The following is a 17,026-nucleotide window of genomic DNA, read 5'->3' as shown; positions in this document are numbered from 1 at the left end:
CCACCAAATGACCAAAATCGAACTCTTTTGCTCGAGCTTCAAAGTCCACCCCAGAAATGAGTCCAGCAGCTGTGGCCTTCCAACTAGCCCCACTTCTTGCCTATTCTGTCCCTCCAACCTCAACCAACACCTTCTGAGTGCTCCTAAAATGTCATTCCTTTGCTATTCTGAAACCCATGAGCTCCTTCAGTAGCCCAGCATCATCTCCCATGCAGGGTGACTACCACTCCAGCCACCCCTCCTCCCAGGTCCCACTGCCTCTGTCCCTGCCACCTTCTCAGACACTAGCATGGGAAGAATGTATGTCCTTAGCTCTGCTGTACTTCCATCCCTCTGACCCCACCCACCTTGGAGGGTACTCCCTAGTCCAGGTGGAAATCTGGGAGGGAGTTTCTCAACTTTATTATTATTTTTATTATTACTACTATGGCACCACCACTACTACTACTACTATCATTATATTTGGGACATTACCTATATACCCCCCGTCCTATAACCTAAATTCCTCTGATTCCATTGCCTACTTCAGACTTCAGATACTGTGTTGTCTCTTGCAATAAGAATCACATCAACACCTAATAACATTATAAGAGAAATGCTTTGGCAAAATCTAAACAATAGATAAAATACTTTCTGATTTCAAGTAGTTGCTAACAGAACTATAATGCTATTCTAATGATTGATACTTTGCACAAATTCCACTACAAGCTAAACAAATTGCAAAGACATTTTTAAGATTCTTTTAAAAGTGTTTTCACGTGGCTGAGCTGATGATTTAGCTTCTTCCAGTAATATAATTTTTACTTAATTAACTGGGTGATTCCATATCAGTAGTTTGCTATTGCTGCCAGTGCTGTCAAATGTGCAACAATTTAGTCACAGGGGGAAGAACAATGCTGACAAATTAAAAAGTATATTTCTTGGGGCTTCCCTGGTGGCGCAGTGGTTAAGAATCCACCTGCCAACGCAGAGGACACGGGTCCAAGCCCTGGTCCAGGAAGATCCCACATGCCACGAAGCAACGAAGCCCACGTGCCGCAACTACTGAGCCTGCGCGCCTAGAGCCCGTGCTCCACAACAAGAGAAGTCACTGCAGTGAGAAGCCCGTACACCACAACGAAGAGTAGCCCCCACTCGCCGCAACTAGAGAAAGCCGGTGCGCAGCAATGAGGGCCCAGTGCAGCCAAAAATGAATTAATTAATTAAAAAACAAAAGTACATTTCTTCTTACAGTTTTGCTCATTAATACCAGTTACTTGATGGTATTATCAACAAAGATATATAAGGCCCTTGTTTTCTCTCACAGAAACTAGAGGGTTAAAAGTTGATAGGAATTCTTATTACAAATATAAGAAAATGTAGAGAACTGTTCATTTTCTTAAAGTTCTATTTTCAAAAACTAAGGTTTAAATTGGAATAACGCTCATAAAATGTTAGCTCTTTTTCAGGGCTTTTTAGGTTTTTTTCAGGGCTAGGGAGAAGAGGGAGAAAAGAACAAGGACACACTGAGGGGAGTATGCCTGCACTGGTCCACAGGAAAGAAAGGTCAAATATTTCTAAAACAAATTAAAACTGACTCCCAAGTAGCAGCTTTTTCTAACTAGACTACATGTGGCCCAGCCTTTCCCTTTCACTACCCTTCAGCAGAATATTAAAGATATCAGGGAAAAGTCAGTTAGGAGGCTACAATGTCACCACTGAGATGCCTAAAGTAAAAGTATATGGCAGAAAACCTAGATAGATGCTAGCAAGCAAACAGCCAGCATCATTCTTAATGGTGAATAATTTTCCCTAAGATCTAGAACCAAGTGAGGCTATCCACTCTACCATTCCTATTCAACATCTGCTGGAGGTCCTAGCCAGTGCAATAAGGTAAGAAAAGGAAATAAAATGCATTTAGATTGGAAAGGAAGAAATCATTATTCACAGAAGACTGGATGGACTACACAGAAAATACCAAGGAATAAACAAAAAATTTACTAGAACTAGTAAGTGAGTTTAACAGACCTCAGGATACAAGATCAATACATAAAAATCAAGTTAATTTTTATGTACTAACAATGAGAAGTTAGAAAGTGAAAAAATTTTAAGGTAACACTTATAACAGCCTCAAACAAAATGAAATGATTAGGAATAAATATGTGCAAGATTTATCTTTTCATTTTCTTAATTTCTTTTGAAGAACACATTTCTTTTTATGAAGTCCAATTTAGCATTTGGGTTTTTTTTTTTTTATAGTTTGTGATTTTTGTGTCCTATCTAAGAATTACCAATATTTGCCTAACTCAAGGTCACACAGATCTTCTCCAATGTTTCCTTCAAGGAATTTGATGGTTTTATGTTTTACATTGAGGTTCATGATCCATTTTGAGTTACTTTCATATAGGGTATTTCTGAATTAAGCAAACTCTCATAAACTAAAGTGGCACCAACATAGGAAACTGAGAAATGGATGAAAATCAGAGGGTACACACACAGCTAAATCAATCTTTCTGCTAACATCCCACGGTTGAGGCAAAGAGCTGTGATTTACATAGTAATGCAAGTTGATGAATATGATAACGTTCTTGCCAGTTTTCCTATTGTATAAATTCTTCTGTTGGACAGTTAGACTAATAAAGAAGTGAGGGAGTACATCAGTCCCCAGCGATAGCCACAAAGACTCAGGATTCCACCACTGTCTTCTCTACAGCACTTTGAAGCCCTAGTAGGTTGTTACGGCTGATGTCTCAATTTGAGCATCCGGATAAGAGAGCTATCTCCTGCCACTATGAGAGAAGGTTATGAGAAAAATCATACAAATGCAAAAGTATACTTACAATATTCCCTTTATTCGGTTCCACCTCACATCCTGCCCATACCACATAGTAATTAATAGCAAATAATTTGTACATCTTTTGATCGTGAATATCTATACATGCCTTGAAGTCAATCAGCCTTTCCTATGGCTGGAAACAATAAATCAGGTGTACTGATACATACTTAGCATAATCAAGATGTCATGCTCTTCTAAATTTATGATTTGTTCAAGTAAAGCCTGGGTTATCACTTTGCAGGTATGTGGAAGAAAGTACTCCTGCATGGGTGGGAGGTTGGACTGAGTGAGCCTGAGGCCCCTTAAGTCTTTGAAAATAGACGCGTGTCCAAATCCCAGCTGAACCACTTCCTAGCTATGTGGTTCAGCAAGTTACTTCACTTCTCTGAATTTCATTTTCCTAATTGTAAAATGAACTAAAGGTACCTTATCTTACAGATATTTTTTCCTCTAGGGTTAAATGGCACTGTTTAGCTATTCAATCAATATCTAGTTTTTTCCTCCCTATTTCCCAACGATCACATTCATGCTCTAGAATTCTCTTGTGCCAAGCTGCAATGTTCTGCATGGAGCGGAGGGAGGAACAGTGCACATGCCTGAGAGCTACCCAGTGACATCTGAGCTGGCTTGGGATGATATCATCCCAGTGATGTGGATAGACCAGAATAACACAGCAATCTACATACATTGATATTATTTGCCAGACTGAGAATTCCCATAAAATTACACAAATATACAGAACCAAGACTATTAACAAAAGAGTAATAGCAGTAGCTATAAATATATATGTACCTGACACTGTTTTGAGAATTTTACATGTATAAACACACTTGATCCTCACACCAATTCTATGAAATAGGCACTTTTATTATCCCCATTTTACAGACAGGAAAACTGAGGCACATGGAGGCTAAGTGTCTTGCCCAAGGTCACAAAGATGAGATTCAAACTCACAGTTGGGTTCCAGACTTCCTACTGCCTCCTAAAGATCCTCTAAAGAAAAGAAAGGAACTATCTTTTGGTCAAGAAGTGGCATTGCCAAGTCCTAACAGTTTTTCCATTCCTGGCCACCTATGTGCCTCTTCTACATGCCCAATTTCTTAAACAACACCAAGGGACATAGGGGGCTCTTCTAGGGCACTGGCAATATTCTCTTCCTTGGAGAATGGGGTAGTTCCATGGGTATCCATAATTATTCATTAGATTTCATGTACTCTGTTTGTACATCTCACAATAAAAGAAAGTGGATCAGCATTCATGCAAGGTCCCAACCATGTAGGCTTTTAACTTTGCCAAGGCTCCACGTTCAGATGTCGCTGACACACACCTAGGGCACAACACGAAGGCTGGGAGTAGACAAGCAGAGGGTGCTGCATGCACCTCCCCTGCCCGTCTTCGTACTCCGCATTTGCATGCAAGAATCACTAGAGCACAAGCTCAGCTAATCTCCTGGCTGTGTGACTGTTATTATCATGCAGCGCACACATGCATATTCACCCAGATTTAAAGGGAAGAAATAAGCCTTCCTCATGGCACCGCTGATAAACAACCCCCCAAAAATCTTTCTCCCTGTACTCAAATGAAACACATTTTGAAGCCTTGTCATACTTAAAAGTGATTTGCCCATAAGTCTTTTATATGTTAATAACATCGTATGTTGAATATTTCATTCCCAAGATCTTTATTTGATTGGTTTCCACGTGATGTTCAGCACAATGGAAATGGACACAGAGATATCAGGTGCCTTTGGACACCAATCTCCATGTGAAAGCTGGCATTGCTGGCATCCAAATACACTGAACGCAGCTGCAGCAGGAGCCCCGGCCGTGTTTGTTAAGTCTGCTTATTTCCAGACAAAACATTTTAATTCCTAGCGTGAGAGAGGGGGGCTTAGGGGCAAGGGCGATGCTGGAAGAGGATGGAGGGGAGAGGAGAAAGGGGAGAATGGAAAAGGCTTAATAACCAGGAGTTAAGGAATTTGGCTCTGCCGTTCTTCTGCAGCTATTATGAGACTGACTTCTCTGCGTAACCCTGTCCTCTTCACATAGGTTAGGTGCATACAGCCAGGGCTTCTCAGCCCTAGGAGCACACGAGGTTGACCCAGTGTCTCCGGCAGAGGGCCTGATTCAATTAGGGGGCAAGGAGACTGGGAGCAACACGGATACCAGCCCCAGGTGACCTTAACATGCATCCAGGGTTCCACTTGGAAGTAAGTCTCTGGGCTCTGCCAGACGTCCAAGATCCAGGCAGGCCACAGAGCAGGCAAGAGAGCTGCACACAGACCCCAGGAAATGTGCTGAAGGTTCTCGCCCAGGCCCACCTTCCCCCTTGAAGACACCTCTGGCTCCCACATTATGCATCCTGTGTCTCACTCCTATCGATAAATGATGGTCCTTTGATCTCAGAGTACATTAGGATGCGTCAGAATTTTGTTTCTACCCAATGCCATACTGATTTCACACTTCTTCCAACTTCCAGGTACGTACTGGCTTTATTTGATTTGTCTCTCCAGCTACGTAAGGCATTAACGCCCCACCCCGCAAGGTGAAGGGCAGGATAACCATCTGTCTGTGGTTCAAGGATCATCAGCCTCATGACAATTTAAACGGCACAAGCATTTGCAGTTGCTTAAAAGGACACTAAGCAGTTTCCTACACCTGACCTCGCTTCTTTCTCCCAGCAGCCCTCTGAAGTGGGTACTATTGTATCCAAGAAAAAACCGAGATTACATTGGAGAAGTTAAGTAACACCTAAAGATTCACCCTAGGTTCTTAGCACACCAGTCTCCTGGTTCTAAGGCACCGTGACACTGTGAGCTCTCATGACTCACGCCTCAGTCGTGGTTAAGAGAGTGAGAGCTCCAGTCAGAGTGCCTGCCTTTGAATCCTGGTTCCCAACCTATGTGACCTTGGGCAAGTCACTACACCTCTCTGAGCCTCACCTTCCCCAGCTACAAATGAGAATGATGTTAGTACCTACCCACAGAGAGTTGTGAGAAGTAAATGAGATGGTGTATATAAAGTACTTAGAACAATGTCTAAAACATAGAACTCAGTCAATAAATACAAGCCACCCTTGCTGCTATTATTACCTTTGCTTTATGGGTGCATCTGTGTATACATGTGCTCGCACACAGGTTCCAGCCAGGCTCTCTGGAGCTCTTTCTTGCCAATTGCCCTACTGTCATTTACAAGTGGCCTTGACCAAGGAGGCTACTGAATTCTGCATTCTGTCTTTTCTGTTCTTCAGAAGCCCCTGTGCCCGCCCCCCTGCCCCCCACCCAAAATCCCACCTCCAGGCCATTGCCTTCCATCTCCCTCCCCTTCTCCAAGGTCTCTGGGGAAAGAAGTGCAGGGCACAACCATGGAAATAACGGGAACATCCTGCAGCCAATGAGATGGCAGCAGTGCCAAGAGAGCAACTCTTCCTAGAGCAATGGAAGCCTCAGGGTTAGGAACAGATTACTCACGTGCTAGAATATACCCTGTATTCTCAACCCACAGGGGAGATTAAGGCTGCTGGGTCCAGGCCTGGGGGTATAAAACAAAATTGTTCTCTTGGTCTGTCTTATCTTGTACTTGGTACTTTAGGCCAATCATCCTCACTACAGACTTCCCTTCCAGATGCCCCTTCACCACAGGTGGACAAGGCCCACAACAGAAGCCCCTCCGTCCCCTTCCAGGGAGCTGGCCGCTGGCAGCTGCCCGTCCCTCCACCCAGCACATGCCCAGCCCAGCAGCAGGGGCCTCCCAGCAGAACCCAAGCCCTCACAGAAAGCAAATACCTATGAATTAAAGGAGAAGCAATGTTGGCACCCATGGGTGTTTAAATACCCATAATGATAGCAGGACACACTCAAGATCACACACCACACCCCCAAAGACTAATTCTGCCAGCATCCTTTCCAAAAATGTAAAATGAATGAGAGCTTTGGCTCAGAGCTACAGGAGTAACGGAGGCCCTGTTCCACAGCAGACCACTCCTCTGTCTGGAGGCCGGGCGCTGTGCAGTTGCTCTCAGCATGTTCTCCTATTTAATCCTCACAACGATCCTCTAACAAGTAACTTGTAATGAGTGGTGTGTCCCCATTTTCAAGATGCAGAGCCTGAGGCTTAGAGAGATTGGGTGACCTGCCCAGGAGCCAGGTTCTTGCTGGACGGGGCCTTAGACAGCCACCAGTCCAGTTCCCCTGCTTCCCAAGACCCAAGAATCTGTGTCTGGTGTCCACAGTGCCCCCAGATTCAGAGCCCAGGCCAGCTGTGTTCTTCTCGGTAGAACATCATGCTCTTCATTCACCTTTCTTTTTTTTTTTTTTTTTTTTTCTTTGTGGTACGCAGGCCTCTCACTGTTGTGGCCTCTCCCCTTGCGGAGCACAGGCTCCAGACGCACAGGCTCAGTGGCCACGGCTCACGGGCCCAGCCGCTCCGCGGCATGTGGGATCTTCCCGGACCGGGGCACGAACCCGTGTCCCCTGCATCGGCACGTGGACCCTCAACCACTGCGCCACCAGGGAAGCCCCTCACCTTTTCTTTATCAAAAAGCATTTTCAACATCAGCAGTCTATTGATATCACATAAAAGGAGGCTCTCCCAGGAGACCAAAGTACATCCCAAAATTGTTTCCTAAAAGAACTTTATTTTTTTTCTCTTCTTCAAATACACCAGTTTAAGGCTGCGTAAAACCTGCCCTACTTAGAGCCTCCACAAGAGGTTCGGCTTTCACACACGGTAAATCAAGTCCAGCATTACTCGGGGACTCATCACCCCAAGTAGCTAATGAAGATAATCCATCAGAGCTGCGGCCATTCCTGCCCAAGGAAACAGCGAAAAAACAGCCGGGGTGGGGGGGGAGCCACCAGGAATTAAATGGGGAAACAGATGATATTTAATTATATAAATATTCTCAGCAATGCTCTGAGGAATGGAATTATTGGCTTGCTGGGCAGCCCCTCATTGAACCAGGCGGCAGAGAAAATTTATACCACAGAATTCATGTTTTCATTAGAATTCACACAGCCTGTGTTTAGAAAGTAGGTGTCTGGAAGCTTGATGATATTTCGCGTTCATAATCTGACGCTGTAATATGGTGGCGTTAAAAAGAGAAGGGAGGCGCCTCTCTTATTCATTTGATATTTACATTTTATGAGTGTTATTATTTGACATAATTGCATACAAAGAATTAGCGATGTTAATTAATGCTGCACTAATGCAGTCATAATTACTTCCATTTATTCTAGAACGTAAGTGAATTTATAAATTTATTTGAAATTCAAGTGACTTCTTGGATTCACACTTTTAACAACTAAAATCTATTTGCCTCTCCACTCTAACTAACCCTGCACAGGTAAAAGATGGTCTAGAGTTTTAGCTAAAAAGGACCTTCTCTGGCAGAATTCATGACATGGAAAAATAAAGCCACTGATTCACTCCAGCTGTATTTCTAGTCACCTATTGGCTTTGTTTGATATTATTTTTATCCCACTTCCACTGTAATGAAGCTGAATTAAGTGGCCCAAAGAGAATTTCAAATGGACTTCTTCGCACATTTTCAACTGACAAAGTGCAAAGAATGAAAAGAAAAGCAGTTGATTTCAACACCCTGCTCAGCATTATAGTGACTAGTGTTTCTAAGGGTTTTAAAAGATTTCAAGTCATAAAGGTGTCTTCCTGGGGAAAACCAAGGGAAACTTTATATGCGTTTTCTACCAAATTTAACAACGAAATGTCCATTAAGAATTAATATCCTCCAAGTTAGGACTGTATCTCCTAAAAAAAAAAAAATAGTTAAGTATTTGGAGGCAGTTTTCTCTCAGTGTGCCTCTTCTTGAAATATGGTCCGCCCGTCATTTAAATCCAAACAGCGTGTTTACAAGGTTTTTTCTGGAAATAAGATTTTAAGAGATAATGCCAATTAAACTCTGCCTTACACGAGGCAACTTCTCTCCCGTCTCCCCACCAGCATACACACACACAAATCTACTTACTAGAAAGCTTTGACAGAGATGTTATCCTGGAACAAATTTCAACAAATTGAAGGAAAGGCAGTTCTGTCACTGTATTCGGTATTGAGTGAGAATAGCACTTCTATGCAGTTTTTAGAAGGGGAAAAGCATCACTAGGCTCTAGAAATGAGTTAAGGTCCCTCCACACATACCCCAGGACAGAAGGTTTGGCGCCCCTTCCCTGATTCTTCCATCTGAGACCTGGAAAGGATGGAGAGGTCATCCGACCCTGTGCCAGCCTGAAACTGCCTCTGACCTGGTGACGTAGTAGGAGGAAAAGGACTAAAGAGCTGACTCTGTCATCCTTCTAATCCTCCTTTCCTGTAGGGAGTGTGTTCCATGTGCGACTGACGCATCCTCCTGCCTGCAGGGGTGGGGTGTGCCCCACGTCTGTACCTATGGCTCAAACCTTGCCTTGAACTCCTCGTCCCCATGGGCTGGCTACTCAGTCCACACCCCTGGCTCAGAATCCTCACTTAGGTCTCTAACAGTCATCGGAATCTTACAGACCCGAGCCTCCACCCAAGCCTCCAGGTCGGTAGCCATCCTCACGCGTTAACACCACCACTCTCCTTCCCCTGGATCAGGCGACCAACCAAGGGTCATTCTTGACTCCTCCCTTGGGTCTCAACCCCACAACCAATCTGTCAAAAAATCCCTTCACAATAAATCCAGAATCCAACCAGTACTCACCACAGCAGCCCAAGCCACCATCACCTCTCACCGGAATGACTGCTCTAGTCTCCCAGCTGGTCACCCTGACACCACCTCTGCCATCTCTAGTTCAGTAAATTCTCAATACAATAGCCGGGGGGATACTTTTAAGCCATTGAGTCATATCCTGTCACTCCGTGGGTCAAACCCTCCAGTAAGTTCCTATCTCAGAGTGGACACCAAAATCCTTACAATGGCATTCAGCAGCCAACATAACCAGGCCCCATCCCTCCCCGACCCAACTCCTGGCATCTCCTCTTTGAACTCATCTCCCACTACTCTACCTTTCCCTCACTCTCTCCAGCCACACTGGCCTTCTGACTGTTCCCTGAACATACTGGGCATAATCCTGCCTCAGGACCTCTGCACTGACATTCTCTATGACTAGAATGCCCTTCCCCTACATACCTGCATGACACTCTCTCCTACTACCTTCAAGTCTTTGCTCAAATGCCTCATCTTCTCATCTGGCCATCCTATTTAAAACTGTACCACCCCCCAACTATACTGCAGCACAATCCCACTCTTATGATTTTAGGTTTTCCTTGTTTTATAACCTTCTAACATAATAGGTAATTTGCCTAATGTTTGTAGTCTGGTGCCCCCATCCCAGATGAATATAAAATCCATGGTGGCAGAATTTTTAATCTTTTATTCCCTGCTGGATTCCCAGTACTTATACAACAGCACCTGGAACAGAGTGGACACTCAATTAATATTAATTAAATGAATAATGAATTTTGATAGATGCTGTGTTGCCAAGCCATAATTGTATCTCTCCCTCCCCCCCCCTCCTCTTCTCTCTTTCCCTCCCTCCCTCCCTCCCATTAGAATGCTGTGGACCTCTGAAGGTAGGCATCCTGTCCTTGTCATTGCTGTGCTCCAGCATCAAGGACTGGGGCCTGGCACAGACAATGCCTTGCTCTCCTTTCCACATCTCCCGTCCTTGAGGGTAAGGAAAGGGTCTCACACCTCCAGTTTCCCTTGCACTTCCTTAACCATATAGTAGATACATCACAAATTTTGTCAAATTCATTTGAAATGCTCCAGGCAGAACAAATATTTTGGAGTAGAAAAAAGAAAGACTCCTCCTATTTGAGTGCACACTTTAGATTTCATTTCAATTTCTAATGAAGAGCATCTCTTCAGCTTCCATTTTTATAAAAAGGATTTAGTTAAATAGTGTTGCACTGAGATTATGGAGCTAGTTTGTATAGGAGATTCACCTGCTTCACCACAGGAAATCAGCTAATCTGAGTTGTCAAGACAGTAGCTTTCAGCATACTCAGAAGCCCACCATTTGAAACACTTAGTAGTTTATACGACCAGTATAGCCTACATGTATGCCAAAGCAAAACATTTGTGGTTGCTGGTTAAACTGTGACAATGAAAGGTACCTTCCTGCTGCCTCAGAACACCGGGGTGCTGGATGCCACCCACCCCCTTCCCTTCCCTTGGGCCCATCTCAATGGATGGTGCCTTCTCCTGTATCTTCAGCAGCTCCCTCACTGCTAGATTCTTCCCATCAGCTTATCAACTGATTCTCCAACAAACCCCAACTTAAAAAGAAACTAACCCACCTCTTTCCAGCTGCAGCTTCTGTTTTTCCTTCATTCAAAGCCAAGTTCTCCAAAGGGCTTGTCTCACTACACTCCCTGCTGTGCTTACACTAACACCCCAGGCCACTCCTCGCCTTCCCTCTCCTTAATCGCTCAAATAACACCCACCAACTTTCTTGGTGCTAAATCCAGTGGATTCTTAATTGTCATTTCTTTTTCTGGCTGCACCCTGCAGCTTGTGGGATCTTAGTTCCATGACCAGGGATAGAACCCAGGCCCCCTGCATTGGAAGGTGGAGTCTTAACCACTGGACCGCCGGGGAAGGCCCTAATCGTCATTGCTTTCATTCGACCACTGAAGGGTACTGACCACTCACTCCATCTTGAAATGTTCCTTCCCTTCCCTTCTGTGTTTCTAGAACAACACACCCGGTCCAAACCCTGGCCTCTTATTCTCACAATCTCATCCACTCCCAAGTCCTGAGTTACTTCTGATAAACAACAATTCTCAAGTGCATATGTCCAGCCCAGAGAGCGCTCCTGGTCTGCTCTGCCAACAGTAACCACTGTCCCTCAAACTCAAGCCATCCACCGCTTTCCCCTCTCCACCATGCTCTGTCCCTACCATCAATGGATGCCATCACACTCCACCCAGTTGCCCAGGCAGGAGAATCCAATTGCAAGCATTCCCCAGCCCCACATCCAACCAATCCCAAATTCCTGTACTTCTTAGCCCTGTAATCCATGCACTTCCCACCGTCCTCACTTTCACTATCGTGGTCTGTCTCCTGGCTTGCTTCACCTGCTTATCTTCTCTACCCCTCTAACCCATCTTCTACAACGCAGTGAGAGTGAACATTCTAATTTCCATATCAGATAATGCCAGTCCACCACTTAAAACCCTCCGAGAGACCATCAGGGAAATGCAAATCAAAACTGCAGAGAGGTACCACTTCACACCCACCAGATGGCTTAAAAAAAAAAGATAATAATAAATGTTGGGGGAGGGTGTGGAGAAATTGGACCCCTCTGCTGATGGAACACACTGCTGGTGGGACTGTAAAATGGTGCAGGGGTAAGCAGACTTAAAAAAAAAAAATAGTCCGGCAATGCCTCAAGAAGTTTAATAGACATAGTTACCACATAACCCAGCAATTCCGTTCTGAGATATTTACCCAAGAGAAATTAAAACTACTTCAAGACACAAAAACCTGTACATGACTGATTGCAGCAGTATTATTCATAATACACAAAAAGTAGAAACAACTCAAATGTCCATCAACTGATGAGTGGATAAATAAAATGCAGTATATCCGTACAAAGGAATATCACTCAGCAATAAGAAGGAGTGAAGCACTGATATATGCTACTGCATGGACAAGCTGTGAAAATTTATGCTAAGTGAGAGAAGCCGAAAGACCACGTATTATATGATTTCATTTATATGAAATGTCCACAGAAAACAAATCCATAGTGACAGAAAGTAGACTGGCATTTGCCTAGGGCTGGGGGAGATCTGAGAGGGAATAAGGAATGACTGTTGACAGGTACAGGGTTTCTTTTGGGGGTGATGAAAAATGTTCTAAAACTGACCATAGTGATGGTTGCACAACTGTGTGACTATACTAAAAACCACTATTGTACACTTTAAATAGGTGAACTGTATGGTATATGAACTATATCTCAAAAAAGCTGTTATTAAAAAGAGGGAGGGAGGGAACGGGAGAGACAGAGACTTGCTCACCAACTGTAATGTATGAACCTTCTTTAGATCCTGATTTGAAGAAAGTGTGAGGGAAATTTGACACTGACTCTAATATTTGGTGATATTAGAGAATTGCTCTCAAATTTTTGAAGTGAAAAAAGACAACACACCTTACAAGAACTTTTACTTGCCCTTATAATTAAGTTGGAACTTCTGAGATGGCTGACAGACCCCTAATAACCTAGCCCCGCCTCTCTCTGCAGCCGTCTCCCATGACTCTCCTCCCAAGCCCTCCTTATCATCCCTGCCCCCAATCCTTATTTCTGCCACAGTGATCTTTTTAAAACTTCTTTGAAAGTGTCATGATGCTATCTTAATTCCTTGAACCAACTGAGATATCAACTAGACCAACCAATGATTATATTCAAGAAGACTAAGGCCCCCGGGTCACACCATTAGTAACAGAACTAGAAATGCTGAAACAATAGTACATTAAACACACACTCCTCACCCAGATTCATCAGCTATTCACATCCTGGCAAACCTCCTCTCTCCCCCTGCCCCCCTCTGTCTCTCTCTGTCTCTGTCTCTGTCTCTCTCTCATATGAATATATACACGTTTTCCTTTGGCTAAACTTTCCAAAATTGGGCTTAAGACATTATGAAATTTCACCCTATTTTCTTCAACAGTCATCCTTCAAGAACAAGGACCTTCTCCCATCTAACCACAACTTTTAAACAGTGAACATTCACTCACTATCATCATCCAATATAAAGTTCATACTCAAATTTCCCCAATTGTCTCAAAGATGTCCTTTATAGCTATTTTGTTTGTTTGATCCAGAGTCCAACCAAGTTTCATTCACTGCTGTTGGCTGTTATCTCTCTTCAGTCTCCCTGATCTAAAACAGCTCCTGCACTTCCCTCTGTCCTTCAGGACATTAAATCGTTAAAGGGGTCCAGGCTAGTCCTGCGGCAGTCGTGTACCCCCCACTCTATCACATCAGGGCTCTCGCTATGCGTGATGTCAAGCCTGACCAGCTGGTTAAGGTGCTGACAGCCAGTCTCTCCACTTCAAAGGCACATTGTTCTCTTAAGTACTCCGTGAAGGACACGGGAACACGCTGTTCTTCAACATCAAGACCTTTCTTCCAGCAGTGTTAGCATCCATCCTGAGTCAGTGATGACACTGGTGTTACAAAATAATGATTTTTTCAATTCTATAATCCCTTCTATATTTGTTAGCTAAGCTTCCTCTCTAAGTAGAGCTTCTCCTTACTCCCACCTTCCCGCTCCTCTCTCATCACTGCTAACTCATGGGTTTGTTTTTTACAAATGTAATGTGTTAGAATCCAGGACCATCAAAACATTTTTGGATACTGAAATGGTCCCAAGTTTGGCTCCTGAGGGTCCCTTTCAGCTGGTCCCTTGACAAGACCTCACTAGTCTTTCAGCACTTTCTTGCTTCTGGAACAACCAAATGTCTCAGGCTTGCATTCTCTCCCGTGGTTTCTTTCAGTGGAATATGGATTTAGAAACCAAGACCCAGGCATTAGAGATGCTCATTACTACTGGCATGACATGGTTTCTAGGCTCTTTCAGTAGCTACAGCTCTGTGTGTGTGTGTGTGTGTGTGTGTGTGTGTGTGTGTGTGTGTGTGTGTCTGTCTGTCTGTCTAACATGAGTTCATACTGATACTTTCAACTCAAATCCAATACCATGAGACCCTTCCTTACATTCCCCCTTCTCCATATATGTGTCCCTCCCTCATCTGCAGCAGAAATTCTGGTTTCCAGCACATCAGTACATTTATTCATTTGCTCTCTCCTAAACAAACACATGATAGTTTCAGAATTTCACCACCAATATCCCTACCAACAGAAGTCCTTTTGTCATTAAACTGCATCCAGTGTAGGTATAATTCTTTAAATATAGGGCTCTTTGGCAAGCTTGGGATAAAAAGATCTTTTCAATGATTCTATTAATCATAAAATTAACTTCTTCTCTCAAAATATGAATTTAAGATAGTACCAATACATATATACATATAAGAATCAAACTCTATGAAAATTAGCTTTCACATTGTTTTACAGTACCTGCGATATTTAAATAGGTAATGCTAAGCTTTTGCGAGTCAACATTACAGAGCTTTTAAAGACCATGGTTCCAATTTCCATCGAAACAATAGATCACTATTTCCAAGAAAAATATTAAAACCCTTTTCAATACACAGTAATTTTCTTAAGATGACCTTCAAACAGTTAATAAGTCTGACCCATGCTTTAACATTCTTTCACAAGAAATAAGTGAAACTGTTCTATTTAAAATGGGAATTTATTGTTCCTATAAAACACAAACACAGCCTTGAGGTTTACATCTTATTGAAGCGCATTTTGGTAACATCTTGGTAACTAGTGCTTTTAATTGGGTCGCATCTACTGTGACCTTGGTAACACAGCTACTCCTCTGCAAGGCTGGAAAGCATGTGTCCCCACCCATACAGATTTAATTAATGAGTGGGCTCTGACCATTTCTCATTCCTCAAGATCAGGTCCTAACCCTCCTTGCATTCTACTTCCAACAAATAAAACCTATAATATGAGTTGAGGATCCCAGACTATTATTTCGTCTCTTCCATGACTATCTCTGAAAGTACAGATTTCTTAGGCCAAAACCATAGTAGTTTTGATTTAAACTCTGACTACAAGGCATTGACTACCCGCATGAAAATGGTCAAAACACCATTGCTGTGTTCCTTCTGTATGGTGTTAAACCTAATTTTTAATTAGTGACATCAACAAGAAACATCCTAAAACCTTGATCCTAAAAAAAATGAATTTTAGATTGCAATTGAGAATACAAGATTCAAAAACCAATTTCACGCCCTTTCTCGAATTTTTTCTAAGTCTGTTTCGCTTGCTTCCTCCAGAAGGATGTTTAGCAACAATAGCACACTCTACAGTATGGAAGAGCAGGCAAGGCATTTCGTGTGCTTCTCTGACAGTGGGCAATATCCTCACTGGTGCTACCAGCTGCTGTCGCTTTGGGAAGTGACCAACATCAAAACCGTAACTTTCAGCCAAAAAAATCATTACTAGATGTCTACCCAACTGTTGGTCTTATGCCTTAAAAAGGGAAAAAGAGGGCTTCCCTGGTGGCGCAGTGGTTGAGAATCTGCCTGCCAATGCAGGGGACATGGGTTCGTGCCCCGGTCTGGGAAGATCCCACATGCCGCGGAGCGGCTGGGCCCGTGAGCCATGGCCGCTGAGCCTGCGCGTCCGCAGCCTGTGCTCCACAATGGGAGAGGCCACAACAGTGAGAGGCCTGCGTACCGCAAAAAAAAAAAAAAAAAAAAAAAAGTAGAATCATCTAATATCTATCCTTTTGTGACTGGCTTATTTCACTGAGCATAATGTCCTCACGGTTCATCCATGTTGTAGCATACATCAATATGTCCCTCCTTTTTCAGACTGAATAATATACTACCGTATGTACAGATCTGTTCAATGGACACCTGGGCATTGCCACCTTTTGGCCACAATGAATACATGCTGCTACGAAAGTGGGTGTTCACATTCCTCCACTCATCATTAACAACCTCCTTTAGAATGTACAGATGGCATGATCTCTTTATTAATTTTTTTAAAGATACTTCTGTACTCAGCAGGAGATGCACAGAATCTGAAAAACTGAAGAGAAATATTTGTTTTGATGATTCCCAAATCCACTCAAACATCCAGCCTGAAATAAGCTCGCCCCAGCATTCTTCACAGCCTTATGATTCAAATCCAGTGACTCATCTTCCTGTCAAGAAGATGAGTAACTGAGCAAAAAGAAATTGACACACACTAGTTCTTGGTCTTAAAAATACTTCTTTATTACACCTCCCTTCTGAGTCATAAAAACAAACTCCTTCTCTAATAGATTTTATATTTGACATATTTATACTTTTGTGACTCAATCCAATTTTATTTCTTTTATTTACATACACTTATGTATGCATATGTTTGTGTTTGTGTGTGTGTATGTATATAACATTTTATACACACACATATATACATTTATTTACACATAGTGAGTTCTATTCTTCATCTATCCTATTTAAGCTAAAGTCCAATTTGCTGAATTTCCAGGGGGATTTTCCACTTCAATACACAAAAAAATATGCTCACAATTTAACTTCACATAATAAGATTGCCAGTGTGGTTAAGTGAGCCATGTTTCAGAGTGGAA

General features: G+C 43.0%; 1 protein-coding gene across 4 annotated transcripts in view; it reads right to left on the bottom strand.

Annotated features, from left to right (window-relative positions):
* MSRA (methionine sulfoxide reductase A) overlaps positions 1–17,026 on the bottom strand; it is a 369,470-nt gene that overhangs the window by 260,367 nt on the left and 92,077 nt on the right. The window lies entirely within an intron of this gene.

Source organism: Delphinus delphis, chromosome 6 (genome assembly GCF_949987515.2).
Source record: "Delphinus delphis chromosome 6, mDelDel1.2, whole genome shotgun sequence".
Lineage (NCBI taxonomy): Eukaryota > Metazoa > Chordata > Mammalia > Artiodactyla > Delphinidae > Delphinus > Delphinus delphis.
Note: the sequence above shows the minus strand (reverse complement) of the source record. Positions and strands in the feature narration are given on the sequence as shown.